The sequence below is a fragment of the Acomys minous genome (assembly GCF_964271855.1).
Source record: "Acomys minous genome assembly, chromosome: 14".
NCBI classification, from domain to species: domain Eukaryota; kingdom Metazoa; phylum Chordata; class Mammalia; order Rodentia; family Muridae; genus Acomys; species Acomys minous.
Genome location: NC_140496.1, coordinates 53,528,175 through 53,543,441, shown reverse-complemented (window position 1 = coordinate 53,543,441; position 15,267 = coordinate 53,528,175).

Sequence of the window (15,267 nt, the reverse complement as noted above, 5' to 3'; positions counted from 1 at the left end):
TTGAATACAGAGGGATTGATTCAGGTTGGAGCCTGCAGCAGGGGACACTGACTAGTCAACATGGAAAGGTTGCTATATCTTTTGTTTTCTTTAATTTTTTGTTTTTTGTTTGTTTGTTTGTTTGTTTTTCAAGACAAGGTTTTTCTGTGTAATAGCCTTTACAGTCCTGGAACTCTCTTTATAAACCAGGCTGGCCTCGAATTCACAGAGATCCACCTGCCTGTGCCTCCCGAGTGCTGGGATTAAAAGCATGCACCACCACAGCTAGCTGATGTTGCAATATCTTAAGAATGTTGCATTTGTCAAACAATAAATATCAGCTCTAATCTTAGTAGGGTGCAAAATATAGCACTCAAACGTTTAAAGTTTCAAAAACTTAGCAGTCACAGAACCTCTGTCCCCATCTTACCCCTAAGTAAGGTTAAGATGTCCTTTATGAGACATGAGAATGCCCCCATAGCTCAGGCTACATAAGCTGAATTGTTCTCCAGCCAATGCTAGAGAGATAAATATCTGTAAACAAAATTCTACCTACACATCTATCAAGTGAAAATTTAATCACCAGGCATGAAACATTCCTCCGTTGTGTTGGCCAATAATCAAAAAGCTTTCCTGGGCTAAACAAAATGCACCCATCAGGGAGACACAGAGAAGAAGCCACTTGATAAAGAATTAAAGAATGTTATAAAAGCCACCAAATTAACACTAATGGAAGTGTGATTTGAACATAATTTAACTGAAAACAAAGCAAGACCAGAAGTGAGACATGAAACAGAAAATGAAGATAAAGTCTTTCTGTGTGGGTTGAAAAATATTTTATGTTCTTGTCATCATGTTCATTAAGCAGGCTGGATACAGGTGATCCCAAAATAGCATCATTAACTTCTGGAAGACTTGCTACCTCAAACCTCAGAGCCTGATAATTAGAATGGATTTAGCTGTGGATGGAAGATGGTGTTGTCCGTAGGAGTGAGAGTGTATTCATTCATTGGCTGTGAGAGGCTATCAGAGTCAAACCTTGCCTGCTGATAGCTCCCTGGACACCCTATAATAAAACAGAACAGGAAAGAAAGAGCCCTCTCTGGGCAGAGGAAGAATGTATTGGTGGTAAAGAGGTCAACAGGAAAGGCTAAGCAAGTTTTTTTCCTCAGGTCCTGGCAAAGCTGGACTTCAAGATATTGTGGCATAAGACCCCCAAGACAAAAATGTAAAATATGAGCATAAGGAAAAGTATCATGTTCTGAAAATGACAGGTAGGAATGTATACCTTTTGGACCATATAAATGAGTAAAAAGGGTGGAGATGATGGGGTAGCTATATTTACAGCTCCTGCTATTTTCCTTCTATTTTCCTATTTGCTGCAGAGCAAGGTGGGGGGAGGGGGGAATTTGCAGAATGAGATCCCCTAGGGATCATGTTTCAAGCAGAGGCTACTTCAGTAGCTGTGAGTTGGAGCCTGGAATTCTGCTTACTAAGCAGAGCTGTCTGTGGACCACACCTTGAGTGGGATGTAGAAGACATCCATTAACAACATCAGTCCTCCTTTTCCTATTTCACTTAATTCGTATTCCTCAAAATACAAAGCCAAAAGCAAGGATTGGGAGATAGGAAGGTAATTTTGGAAGTGACTCCAAAAAGCAGAATGGGGTGGTTTCAGTGTCCCGCAGCAGTCATGTCTCAGATATTCGGTTATAACAACACAAGTGAACAAAGGCATGAGAAAATGAAATAGAGACGGGGAAAACACTAACAAGGGGTAAACAAAAGAGTGCTCAGCCTGAATCAGTCCTGGGGGGATGCTAAAAGAGATGATACAGATTAGCACTGCCCAGAACTTTCTATGCAAGGGGAATGATCTACACCTACACTCTTTAACATGGTAGCCCCTAGCCCAAGTGCCTATTGAATATTTGAAAAGAAGATACTGTGATCTTTTCGACTGCCAATTGGTTTAAAGTAAAGCAGCTGGAGAAGTCTTAGTGGCTATTGTGCTAGGCATGGCAGATGTGGAACACAGCTCCGAAGTGCCCCACTAGTCCAAAAAGCTAAAACACTAATTTATCCAATTCTCTTCTCAGGTAAAAGGTTGTGCTTGGCGACTGACTGGTTCCTGGGCTTTCCCCTATGCTCCTATAACAAGACAATCACCACTAGTAGCAATAGAGTAGTAGCAGGTGCATTAGGTGGGAAGGCTTTGGGGTGCATGAAAACTGCCCACCATGGGCAAAAGGGATAACCAAGGTGGACCACTGGGCATGAAAAAGACAATGAGAGCATTTGCCAAAAAAGTGCTATGGATAGATGTTCAGCCTGTGTAAAAGGGGCACACCAACCTGTCATCCCAGACACTCCAGAGCTGGAAGTTTGAAGAACAGGACTTGAATGAAGCTCATGCTAGGCCTCAGCCACCTGCAGGTTCAGCTGGGATACATTAGACTCTGCATCAAAATGATAAAAATCATTTGCTTAAAAAAAAAATATCATGGCTTTGGTTGGAAGGTCTCCCAACACTGGTTCAAGGCTGAGGAGATAACCTAGGCTGCATCAGTCAAGATGAGACTTGAGATTCTTGTCTGTGATGGTGGACTGCTCAAAGTGTTTCATAACAATCAAAATACTATTCAAACCCATTCCTTTTGTTTGTCTAAAGCCTCAACTTAATTCAAACCGTCATCTCTCACCTAGAATATAATAAAGCTCACTATTCCACCCACAGCCTCCTTATCTACTCCCTCTAAAAACTTCTTTCTTATTTTATTTACCACTTGTTTATTTGGTTAAGATTTCACTATGTAGCTCCAAGTGTCATCAAGACCGAACCATCCTGCTTTTACTTTCCAAGTGCTGGAGCTGCAGATGTATACTACTGTACCCAGCAGCCTTCTCTCATTTTTAAGTTCTAGCCATATTGCTTTCATAAACTGAGCATGTTTCTAGTAAACTTTCCCTTACATATTTGTTCTAACTTCTTTCAAAATATATTACTAATTCTAGTGTAAATCCAGAAGTATTCATTGGGACTGAGTCAGAAGAAAGAATCAAAGAATGGACCAAAATATATTCGTAATGATTATCATGTAGTAGCAATGTGCTGTCCATGTCCATTCTATGTTTGTTCATCAGCTCATTTAACCTGTGCAAGCATCCTGAGTGGTTACTATTAGTGACACTTTACTGCTTAGAACTCACCCAGAAAGCAATCCAATAACCTCTTAAACATTATGCAATGAGTCATGGCAGGAATGGAATGTGTTCTTCACTACCATGCCACATAGCCACTATACAGAATCATATTAGTAGCTAAAAAAGGATTCAAGATTATCCCTTACCTTCTTGTCTCTGTATGTCTAATAACAATATTAGTCCAATGTCCAATATTAGTCCAACCAGTCCAAATGTCATATTTTTGAGGGTCTCATATAGCCTAGGCTGGCCTTGAACTCATAGCCATGTACCCAAGGATATCCTTAAACATCTGCATACATCTCCTCGCATGGGAAGTGTATTCAGTGCTGGCGATCAAACCTGGGGCCTTATGCATGCTGGGCAGACACACTCCCTGCCTCCCTTGGCTTCATCTTGTCATTTAACTTCTACTCCTTAAGGTGTGTCTTTTGAGAGCCCGCCCCCTTATTTCTTTTCCATGTCACTGACCCAGCTTTCCATATGTTCACTCCCACCTCTCACTGCTTCATAGTAGATGTTCACTTTTCTATTTCCAGTTCAGTTTCCTTTCTCTTTCTCCCATTCCTTATTTATGCCATCTGCTCCCTCTAAATCTCATTTTCTTTGACTTGACATCTTGGCCTTTTAGTTCCAGTTTATTGATGTCAAGCAGAATGTAAAATATTACTTTATTTCCTAGAGTAAATAGCTTGAAGGGATTTCCTCTTTCCTTGAATATTTAAAATATTCTTCCCTGTCTCTAATTCTAGGGTGGTTTCTACTAGCTTTTTATGGTTATCATTTTGTTCCCATCTATCCTCAGTAAGAACAAAACATCTACATCTGGGGTTTACCAATGTTCTATGTTGATAGCTTTCCCTCAGCCCAGTTCTCAAAGTAGCAATTTTTAAGTTTTCCAGATTGACAGTTGGCCAAAGGTTGATATGCACAAGTAGCTCCTGGCCTAAAGCTCCATACCTAGCAGGCTTGCTCCCTATGTGGCTTACTGAGTTAAGAGTAAAACATCTCTTTCCTCACCTAGGTCTCTGATATTCAGAACTCATAGGGTGTGTGCAATTACAGCTTTTCCCTTTTCTTCTTGCTGTGTTTTTCTCTTCTATTTGGCTGCTGAGCAGTGTACCATACAGGTTCTGCTGGTCAAGACCTCAAGTTTCACAGACAGAAGGTAGATGGCTTCACTGGCACAGAAGGGATGGCCTGTGACTCTGAGCTTCCTCATTATCGCAAGTAGGTGAGTATTTGATAGCAATAATAACTCAGTGGCAGCGTTGTGCTGTGTAGATTCTTCTTTTCATGGAATCACATGGGTACACTTTATCAGGAAATAATGAAAAACTACATGTGACTGGCACAAAACTCTTTCATATAGTTGAGCCTACTTCCCTCTTGTACCATAGCTTTGGAATCTCTCTCAATAAGCAATGGCCTAAAGGTCTAATGCTCAATCTAGTAGTTTTAAGGAAAAATCCTTACATCTTCCCAACACAGTCTGGGCTTAGGTGGGGAATGGAAATCAAATTTTGATCCTTCTCTTGGAGGCAATTGTGCCCTTCAACATAGCTTAGGGTTACAGATGTGTACTAGGGACACCATGAAAGCCAGTAGATGATAATCCAACCATTGGGTTGCTTCATATTCATATTCCCAATGAGTCTAACATGGTAATAAGTCAGCTTTTCTTTTGCCCTACCACATAGATAAAATTCTTGCTGGAAACTTCTGGAAAATATCTCTCCTGGAGACATTGGAGCATAGTCTAACATTATTTATTCAACTAGGCTCAAGACTACTCTTCCAACTTTGAGCCAATAATGAATAGCGTCTATGTGTTCTCTCTCATAGATGGTCTCATCTAGTGGGACAGAGAGGGTGAATCGAGCTACTGGTTGGTTCAAATGCTACAAAAGAAACAAAGAGGGTGTGAGGGAAAGGGGGAAAAGTGGAGTCCAGGATCATCTTTGGGAAGAAGAGTCATTTGGGCTGAGTATAATATAGAAATTATTCAAGCAATTTATGAAGACAAAGAACATTCTGGCTGGAGGGAACAGCATGTGCAAAGCAATGAGGCAGGAGAACTCAGATGATTGAGAGACTAAATGAAGGCCAGTGTATCTGGAGCTTATTGAGTTGAGTAAGAGAAAAAGTCTTGAAGAGAAGAATGGGACATGAACAGCTGTTTGGGGATATTTAGGGAAATCAACAAGAGATGAACAAATGGATTGCCAAGTAGCAGTGTAGTCCCATTGAACTTTGCAGAAATTAATGCTGATCCAAGGCAGTACAGTTCTGGGACCTTCTCCAGCAACCTTCTAACATTCTGTTTGTGTTTAATTCTTGCCTATGTAGGGTAGATTCAAGAAACCCAGCTTAATCTTTTGAGGGCTGTTTAACCTCCCAAGTAGGCTGACCTTGAACTACAGTCTGGGATTCTTTACTTTACTCAGGGGAGTGATGTGAAAATTGCCCTTCTCTTACTTTAAATTGAGTTGGTATATGTTGTTCTTTCTCTCTTCCACATCCCTCCCAGTAGGGGATGGAATGTCCTTTCAGTAAGTGTGAACTGTCAGCCACTTGCAATCAATTAAGCTTCCTCTTGGGGAACTTGAGGCCCATCCCAACATCCATTTTAAGCAACAGTTCTCTCCACTAACTAGGAGATTGGGATACATGTGAGGACCTCCTATTGGGACTCTAGGTAAGAGAAGGATGGAAGAATGGGGAAATAGAAGGATCCAGAAGATCCTAAAAATCTATAAGAAGAACATCATGCATGATGGGCGAATCTGGACCCAGAGGGGTCTGCTCAAACTACTGCACCAACCAAGGACAATACATGCAGTAAACATTGAACCCCTATCCAGATCTAGCCAATGGACACGACATTATCCACAGTTGTGTGGAGAGCAGCTACTGACTCTGGCATGAACTCTGGTGCCCCATATTTGACTACTTCCCCATGTTGGGGAGGCCTGGTGGCGCTCAGAGAAAGAATAGGCAGGCTACCAAAATGAGACTTGATAGACTGTGACCGCAGGGTGTGGGAGGAGGTCCCATTCTGCCACAAACCTAGGGGAGTGGAACAGGGTGAAAAAGGAAAGGAGCAAGGAACAGAAGGAGACAAGAGGATAACAATTGGAGTGTAATCTGAACAATTTTTTTTAAAAAAAGCAATGGTTCTTAACTTTCCTGACACTGCAATCCTTTAATACAGTTCCTCATGTTGTAGTGACCGTGAACCATAAAATTATTTCACTACTTCATAACTGTAAATTTGCTACTGTTGTGAATTGTAATATAAATATCTGATATTCAGGATATTGGATATGGGACACCTCCCCAAAGGGGTGCAACCCATGTTGAGAACCACTGATTTAGAATAAAATCAACAGTTCAATTTTCGAAAACATTTGCCCTTATTTTATCAAAAACCCCTGTGTGAAGTTCTCATTCTGGGAGTCATCAACTGCAAGTTAGCAAGGATCCATACAGGACACCTTTAATCCTTACAGATGCAGAAATGAGAGGTGCTTCCTTGGATTCACCTAATCTACTCCTGTTACAATTGAAAATAATTTCCCATATTTTAGACCTTGGTAGAAAACAGATGATTCTAGCCATAACCTTCCTACAAAGGCAATGCTCATATTACACACACGCAAATTAAATCACCCTGTTCAGACTTCGCTTTGCCAGACTAATTTAGACCCACAAAACCTTTCTTTCTTAGGTCACATATTTAAGTACTATATACTTTTAAAATTTTCAAAGGTGAGTCCTATTGTTTACCATGGTAAAAGCTTTCTAAAAAAAAAAAAAAACCCACTAAAAGCCTGCAGGACAGTAATACCTTGCAACTTTTTGGCACTTACTGTTTTTTATGCGGTGCTTTTTTTTTACACATACATTATCTCATTTTGTCCACTTAATGACTCTGAATTAAGGATTATGGATATTATCTTCTCTTGGGGACAAAAATAAAACTTGGGTTTGATTTATTCCTGTAGAGGTTTGGGATGCTGCTGGAGCATCATGAATCCTCACCTACATGGCTAAATCTCCCTTAGAGTGCTGAGCTGGCTTGATCTTTATCCAATGTTTAGCTTTTTATCAAAGGTCACCAAAAGATAATAATAGCCACCGCCCATTCTTGAGCATTTAGTACATTCAGACCCTTTGCTTCCTGCCTTATTTCTATGTGTTTTATCTTCCAACTCTTAAAGGAGATGGTCTAATTATTATGCCTTCTGTTTATGTGAGTTTGCCTAGACCCTATAAGTTCCAGTTCTAGACTTCAGACCCTGTGGTCTGAGAGCCCATGCTATACTACCTGGCATTATGCAATTCTTGGTGAGGGTATTGTCTGTTGCTTTGTGAAATGTTCCCTTACCACACATGCCTTTGAAAAGACTGACAAAGTGCTTTCTTGGCGGAAAGAGTACATTGTTGATATTGGATCACTTGTGAGTGTTCTGTTTTTGTTTTTGTTTTTTGTTTTTCCTTTCAGTTAATGAGAAGATGTGTTACGGTAGAGATCATTTAGCAGGAACTGGGAATAAGGAAATCTGGCTTGAAGTGCTGTATAGGCATCAGCCGTTGAGGGGGTTAACTAGTTCTACCACATGCTACTCAGGCATCTTCATACACCTTGTTCTGCCTCTTTGCTTCTTGATGTATAGCTTTTACAATGAAGATAGTGATAGTAAATATAATGAGCATTGTCCTATACAAGCTAATGTATAGGAAAGAACTATTGCAGTTGTCTTGTCCATTTATATATGTTATTTAAATGCATATCGAGGGGGAAGTGTGTCATTAGTAATTTTTTCTCTTTTGTTTTGTTTTGTTTTGTTTTGTTTTTTAGGTTTGTTTATTATGTATGCAGTGCTCCATTTTGCATGTACACCTGCAGGCCAGATCACATTCTGGATGGTTGTGAGCCATCATGTGGTTGCTGGGAATTGAACACAGGATCTCTGGAAGAACAGCCAGTGTGCTCTTAACCTCTGAGTCATCTCTCCAGCCCCTCTTTTGGTTTTTTTTAGACAAGGTTTCTCTGTGTAGTCTTGGCTATCTTGGACTCCTTCTGTAGACCAGACTGGCCTTGAACTCACAGAGATCTGCCTGCCCTTGTCTGTTGAGTACTGGGATTCCAGGCATGTACTATCATGCCTGGCCTAGTATTTTGGTCTTACTGGGAGATAGAATTCAATCCTCTGATGTGGAAAACAAAGCAAGAAAGGCATGACTCAACCAGGGGACTTGATTGTGACCCACACAAATTGACTATAGATCACCAAGCAGAAGAAGACTAGTTTATAAAATCAATGGGGAGGCTAAAGAAATAGACTTAAGAGATTAAGAGCATGGTCACACGCCCGCAATGGGGAAGATGATGTGGTTCTAGGTTGATTAGCACTGGGTTAAAGATTTACAGGCCCCTCAGAAGTTCAGTTTTATGCTAAGCTCATATGTTACTCCTATGTGAGGGTCATAGGCCTACCTCTATCAATGTGCAACATGGGTATTCCACACCATCTTCCTGGTGTGATACCCTATGATGATTAAAGTAGATGTCACATGTCCACACCAAGGCTACAACGAAACATGGAGAAGAGGTGTTTCCAGACATCTAGTCTAGAAAGTTGAGCCTATTGGGAGAAAGAGGGATTACTTAGTTATTGCAAGGTGTTCAGATGGTTTTGGAAATCCAGAAATGCATGGGTGATGTGTAAATATCTATTGCAGGGCAGATGTTCTCTCTATGATCATGTGACTGAGACCAAGCTAATCAAAGGTCACAATCAAAGATTTTGACATGACATAAAATAAAGAAGACATAACACAGTAGCCCTAGTATGGTTAGGACTCTGGTGCATCAGTTACATTCCAAAGATATAAATATTCCATCCAATGCAGACTTTCTCAGAGACAAGGCATGGATGATGTCTTGACATCCTAGGTTCCTTTAATTTGTATATCAGTTTAAGCCTGATTCTCTCTTCTTTCTGTGTTGTCTATAAGCTATGCAATTGTCTACCATTCAATAATAATAATAGACCCTGTGTGGCAGCTTACTCCTTCAATTCCAGCATGGGAAATTGTGGCAGGTGGATCTCTGTGAATTTGAGGCAAGACTAGTCTACATAGGAAGTTGCAGATTAGTCAGGGCTGCTAGTGAGACCAAGTCATTAATAATAACAATAATAATAATAATAATAATAATAATAATAATAATAATAATAATAATAACAATAACAATAACAACAACAATATCACTTTTTAGTTCTGAAATACTAGTCAATGTGTTTCAGATGATAGTCAGCCATTGGGAAATTATGTATAATAGTCTGAAAGGACATACTGCAACAGTCAGTGTTATTTTACTCAAATAAGAAATTCAAGTGTAAAAGTTTTCTTTGTCTATTTTAATTCAATCATGTAGAATAAAGAAGGACATCACTAAAACCCTTCTGTTTTATCAAAGAAAATTCACAAGTGTTTGTAGCTTTTGTAAAAAGTGAGATCTGCATTCTCTGTATTGTATTTAGTCAGAAAATAATTAACGTAGCAAAGATAATTGCAACCATCTCAAAGGTGAGGGCTGACTTTCTCCAGTCACTGAAACTACCTTAGGTCTGAATCTTTGATAAAGCCCTGTTGTTCAGGAAAAATCATATATCTGGTATTATCACACAAACCATTTCTGCCTTCTTAAAATTAAAATGTGACTATTTACCTCCTGACTTTTCTTCAGTTCTCTTTCTTTAGAGGTGAGAAGGTCTTGCTGTTTCATCCCTGAGTAATGAGATCACATTGGTTCACAGCAAAAAAGAGGAGACAACTGACTGAGGAGCTTAAATCCTACTGTAATGCCCAAGTTGTGAAACCCCCAAAGACCACCAAGAATCAGTTGGATGCAAATCACACAGGGTCTTATTTATTTCAAGCTTAGAGCCTGGACCATCAGCTCCCTCGTGAAGAGGAAAGATGCCAGCCCCTAGTGCTAGGGGAACAGGGTTTTTAAAGGAAAAAACTGCAGGCAGGGGATTTCCAGGCCATTTCCAAGCTTTGCTGTCATATAATAGGTTAGGGGGCTCCAGTAAAGTAGCCCTTTAAGCCAATTGCCTGGAGGACCAGAGCTAAGTGAGGGGAACAGTGCCAGACTGCAGTGGGGGGTGGGGGTGGTTTCCTTTGTTTTGGTCACTGTGACCTGTAGCTCTGATTGGTTGGCCGTGGTGACAGTTACTAAATGTATGTTTGTGGATCTCCCTGGAGATCTCAGGTCCTGAACACAAAATGACATTGATTTGGTCTTTACACTACCCCTTGGGGGAAGAGAATAAGAAAAAGAAAATTGCCAACCATAGGAACATACCACATTTTGCATCTAGAGATGAGATATGATAGATATTGATTTTCATTCAGAATTTTAGACCCAACAAGATAAGAAAGATGTTTACTTCAAGTTTGCTAAATACAAATAGCCAAATCACTATGAATGTAACATTTATATAATTCCTGATTATCTCATCATTCTCCCTGCTGTATATAGCTTATTTTATTTATGTGTCATAATATAAATATAAATGGTAAAAAAGAAACATAATAAAAAATAATGGAGGAAAGAGTGTAATTGCTTTACAGGCCATGGGTTATAATATAAAACACTAAAACAACACCCTCACATCACTAACATCTTGGACTAAAAACTCAGAAACCAGGGACCTTGACTCATTGCAGCAAAATAATCTGTGACCTATTGAAGCTAAAAAACAAATACTAAAGCAAAGTTGGGGCAATTTACAATATCACCAAAATTCCTGAGCATAGAAGAGGAGATGGTGACTCAGAAAACAAAGACCAAGATGGGTGTGGTGGCTCATGCCTTTAATCCCAGCATTCGGGAATCAGAGACAGGCAGATTGCTGTGAGTTCAAGGTCAGCCTAGTGTACAAAGTGAGTCCAGGACAGCCAAGTCTAACACAGAGAGACCCTGTCTCGGAAAAAAAAAAAAAAAGAAACAAACAAACAAAAAAACAGAAAAGAAAAGAAAAAGAAAGGAAACAAAGACCTGAAGAGTAGGTTTGGGGCTGGGTGATAAGATATAGAGCACCTGGAAGTCCTAGCCCTCAGGGGGTCAAGCAACCCTCAGATCTTATGTAGCTGTTTATTGTATCTTGAAGGCAACTCCCTTGCCAAAGGCATTATCTTTGAAGAAGCAGCTAGTTTTATGCAGTAACTCCATTCCTACAAAGAGATGCTTATCCTGTGATCCTCCAGGTCAATTGCTATTCAAGTTGTGGAAAGAGGTTGGTCACAAGATAATTTTAAGTCTGAATTTGGTGTGCCGGCTCAACACATGGAGACATACACGGACACACTAACAAGGACTGGTCCCCAAAGGACTGGAAGGCACAGATAAACTGCTTCTACATTTTATTCAAATTCCAAAGAGACTTGGTCTTTCTACTGTAATGCCCTCTCTTGCCCCCAGCATTCCTCATCATGACTTCATGGGCTCTTCCAGTAACAGAATTAACCACCTGTGTCTGGTGTTCAGGATTCTTCATTGTGCAGAAGCCAAGGTAGCTCTCAGAACTGGGCTCACTGATAACAATCTCACTGATAACAGAAATAATTAAAAAGGGGCATGGGGGAAAGGGACGGCTTAGATGGTAAATGAGCCTGCTGCCAAGTCTAATGACCTGAGTCAGTTCTAAAGATAGATGCTTGAAGAAGAAAATCAATTCCTGAACTGCTTTCTACCCTAAAAATACATGCTGTGGTGTGTGTTTGTGTGTGTGTGCGTGTGTGTGTGCTCGCACGCCCGCACACACGCGCACACACGCGCGTGCCCATGTGTACACATATTCACATGCACACACATTTTTTGCTGACTTTTTTGCCTTAAAATTTTTTTTATTAAGTGTGTTTATTTTTTAATGTATTCACTTTACATCCTAGACTTTAGCCCCATTCCTCATCTCCTCCCAATCCCACTCTCCCACCCCTTTCCCCTTGTCATCAGAAAGAGGAAGCCCTCGTCTCCTACCATCTGACCAAAGCCTATCAAGTCTCATCAGAACTGCTTGCATCCTCTTTCTCTGTGGACTGGCCTGGCCATTCAGACAGGGGAAAATGATCAATGAGTGGGCAACAAGGTCCGTGTTAGAGCAAGGCCCTACTCCCCAAATTATGGGGCTCACATGGAGACTGTGCTGCCTGTTGACTACATCTGAGCAGGGAGTCTAGGTATTCCCCATGCATGGTCCTTGGTTGGCACATTAGTCTCTATATGTCCCCCTGAGCCCAGATTTGTTCTCCTTATGGAGCTCTTGTCCCCTTCAGGTCTTCCTGTCACCCAACTCTTCCCTAAGTCACCCTTGCTCCACCTCAAAGTTTGACTATGTGTCTCAGCCTCTTCTGGGTAGAATCTTTCAGAAGACCTCTGTGGTAGGCTCCCATGCTGTTCCCTCTCTTCAGGCACTTCTGGTCTCTACTCTAATTGCTCTTCTGAATGAGTATTAAGCATCTTCCCTAGAGCCATCCTTGCTATTTAGCTTCTTTAGGTCTGTGGATTGTAATGTGATTATTTTGTATTATATGGCTAATATCTGCTTATAAGTGAGTACATAATCGTGACTGTCTTTCTGGGTCTGTGTTACCTCACCCAGTTTGGGATGATCTTTTCTAGTTCCATCCATTTGCCTGCAAATTTCAAGGTTTCTTTGTTTTTAATAGCTAAGTAGTATTCCATTATGTAAATGTACCATACTTTCTTTATACACTCTTTGGTTAAAAGACATCTAGGTTGTTTCCAGATTCTGGCTATTATGAATAAAGCTGCTATGAACATAGTTGAGCAAATGTTCTTGTTGTATGATGGAGCATCTTTCAGACATATGCCCAGGAGTAGTATAGGTGGGTCTTGAGGTAGCACTGTTCCCAGTTTTCTAAGAAAGTGCCAGGTTGACTTCCAAAGTGCTTGTACAAGTTTGCACTCCCACCAGCAATGGAGGAGTGTTCCCCTTTCTCCACATCCTCGCCAGAATGTGCTGTCAGTTGAGTTTTTTATCTTAGCCATTCTGGTAGGTGTAAGATGGAATCTCAGAGTTATTTTGATTTGCAATTCCTTGATGACTAAGGACGTTGAGCATTTCTTTAGGTGTTTCTCAGCCATTTGATATTTCTCTGTTAAGAATTCTCTGTTTGGTTTTGTACCCCAAATACATGCTGTTGTACACATGTATGTGAAAATATGCACATGCACTCAAACACGTGTACATACATTTTTAAATGTTTGAAAAACAAACAAAAAAAGACTGTTGATAGGATATCATATTAATGGGGACTTATTTTTAAAAGATTTTTCAACTTTAATTGCTTTTATTTATTTATTTATTTATTTATTTATTTGTGTGTGTGTGTGTGTGTAGCTGAAGGTACAGTAGATTGTGAGCTTCATGCTATGAACCAAACTTGTATCCTATCTGGGTACAGCAAATGTTCTTGAAATGGCTACTGAGCCATCTCCCAATCTCATGTTTTCCATAAACATAAAAATAATTGTATACCTCAAAGCACAGACATTAAAGACCACTTATTCCATTAATTGTTCAGTCTGTCTATCATCTGACTATCTTTCCCAGAGTGGTACAATTCTCTGTTGTTAAAGGTCTGGGTGGGACATAGTCCCAATAAGGGTACTGACAGGAGGCAGAGGTGTTCTTTCTTTGGCAGCTGAGGCTTGGACATTTCATCGAGGTTGACAAGACAAAAGCTTCAGAGTCCAAAGGAGGCAGAAGCAACTGTACTACTGATCAGAACAGCAGGGTTGTATGTGCTGGCTTGTGTTCTCAGCTTTCCAGGACCTCATCTTTCCTGACAGTTTTTAGGGTGCAGTATAACAGCATTTTCTTGCCAACATGTCCTGTTGTAACAAGCATAATGAAAAATGGCTTCTGCTATTTGTAAATTGAAACCTTCTCAAAGAAGTGTTCACTGCCTAGATCTTGATACACAAAAAATAAATAGAGGATGGTAATGAATGGTGGTTTTTGCTGTTTGTTAATATAATTCACTTTCTACCAATTATAGAAGAGTAAGTAGAAGTAGCCGATACACAGAACATTGGTGGCCATGCACAAAGGAAGGGATAAAGAAGTGTAACATGCATACAAACACATTGGGATTGGGCATGATGCTTAATCATGACTGTCTACTTGACTGGATTTAAAGCTACCAATGAAACTGGTAAGCCACACCTCTCCAGGTGTCTGTTGGGTAATTTTCAGAGAGATGAGATCATGAATGCACAAATCTATTTAAGGGTTTAGTGTAATGGAAGTTTTGGTTTCTTTAAAAACTCAGTTATGTTATATAAACATGTTTTTGTTTTAATCCCAGGTGTGGGACATGGGGATGCTTTAGTTTGTCCACAGCTGTTAACTATGATTGTCTCATGCTCTGAGAGGGGTGTGGTCTTTGCCAGCTGCAGATAATTTAATTCTGAAGACTCTGAGGGGGTATAAATGACAGACCTCAAAGAGGGATGGCAGCGCTTGAAGGAAGAAGGAGGCTACTTTTCTCTCTGATGCTGCCCTGCTGCTGCTGCTGGTTCATCCTGCTGTTGTATTTGCTGTTTACTGGTTTTCTGGACTATTGGATATCATGACTGTGATGATTGGACTTGCCCCATGGAACTAAATCTAAAGAGGTCTATATCCCCTTTTCCCTCTAGCCTTCTTTCTCTCTTACCAAGTGTTGGTGCTTGGAAGGGAGGTAGAAGTATAAGAACCCAAATAAAGTAGATAAAAGTATGCCAACAATTTACTCCATAGATAAACCCTTTGGAGATGGTGAAATTGTGGAAGATGTAGAAGAGATAAGTCACTGAGTAGGTATGTGAGAAGGAAATATCTTACTCTGGCTGTTTTTTTTATGCCATTGAAACTTTTTGGCTGCTACAAGTTCAACACTTAGTCTCTGTGGGAAGGATTGTAAGCTTTGTCACAGGGGAAAGCAGTCTTGGTGGGCTTTGCCCTTGGACACACCACGGATACTCTCTGAGATTAACCTTGA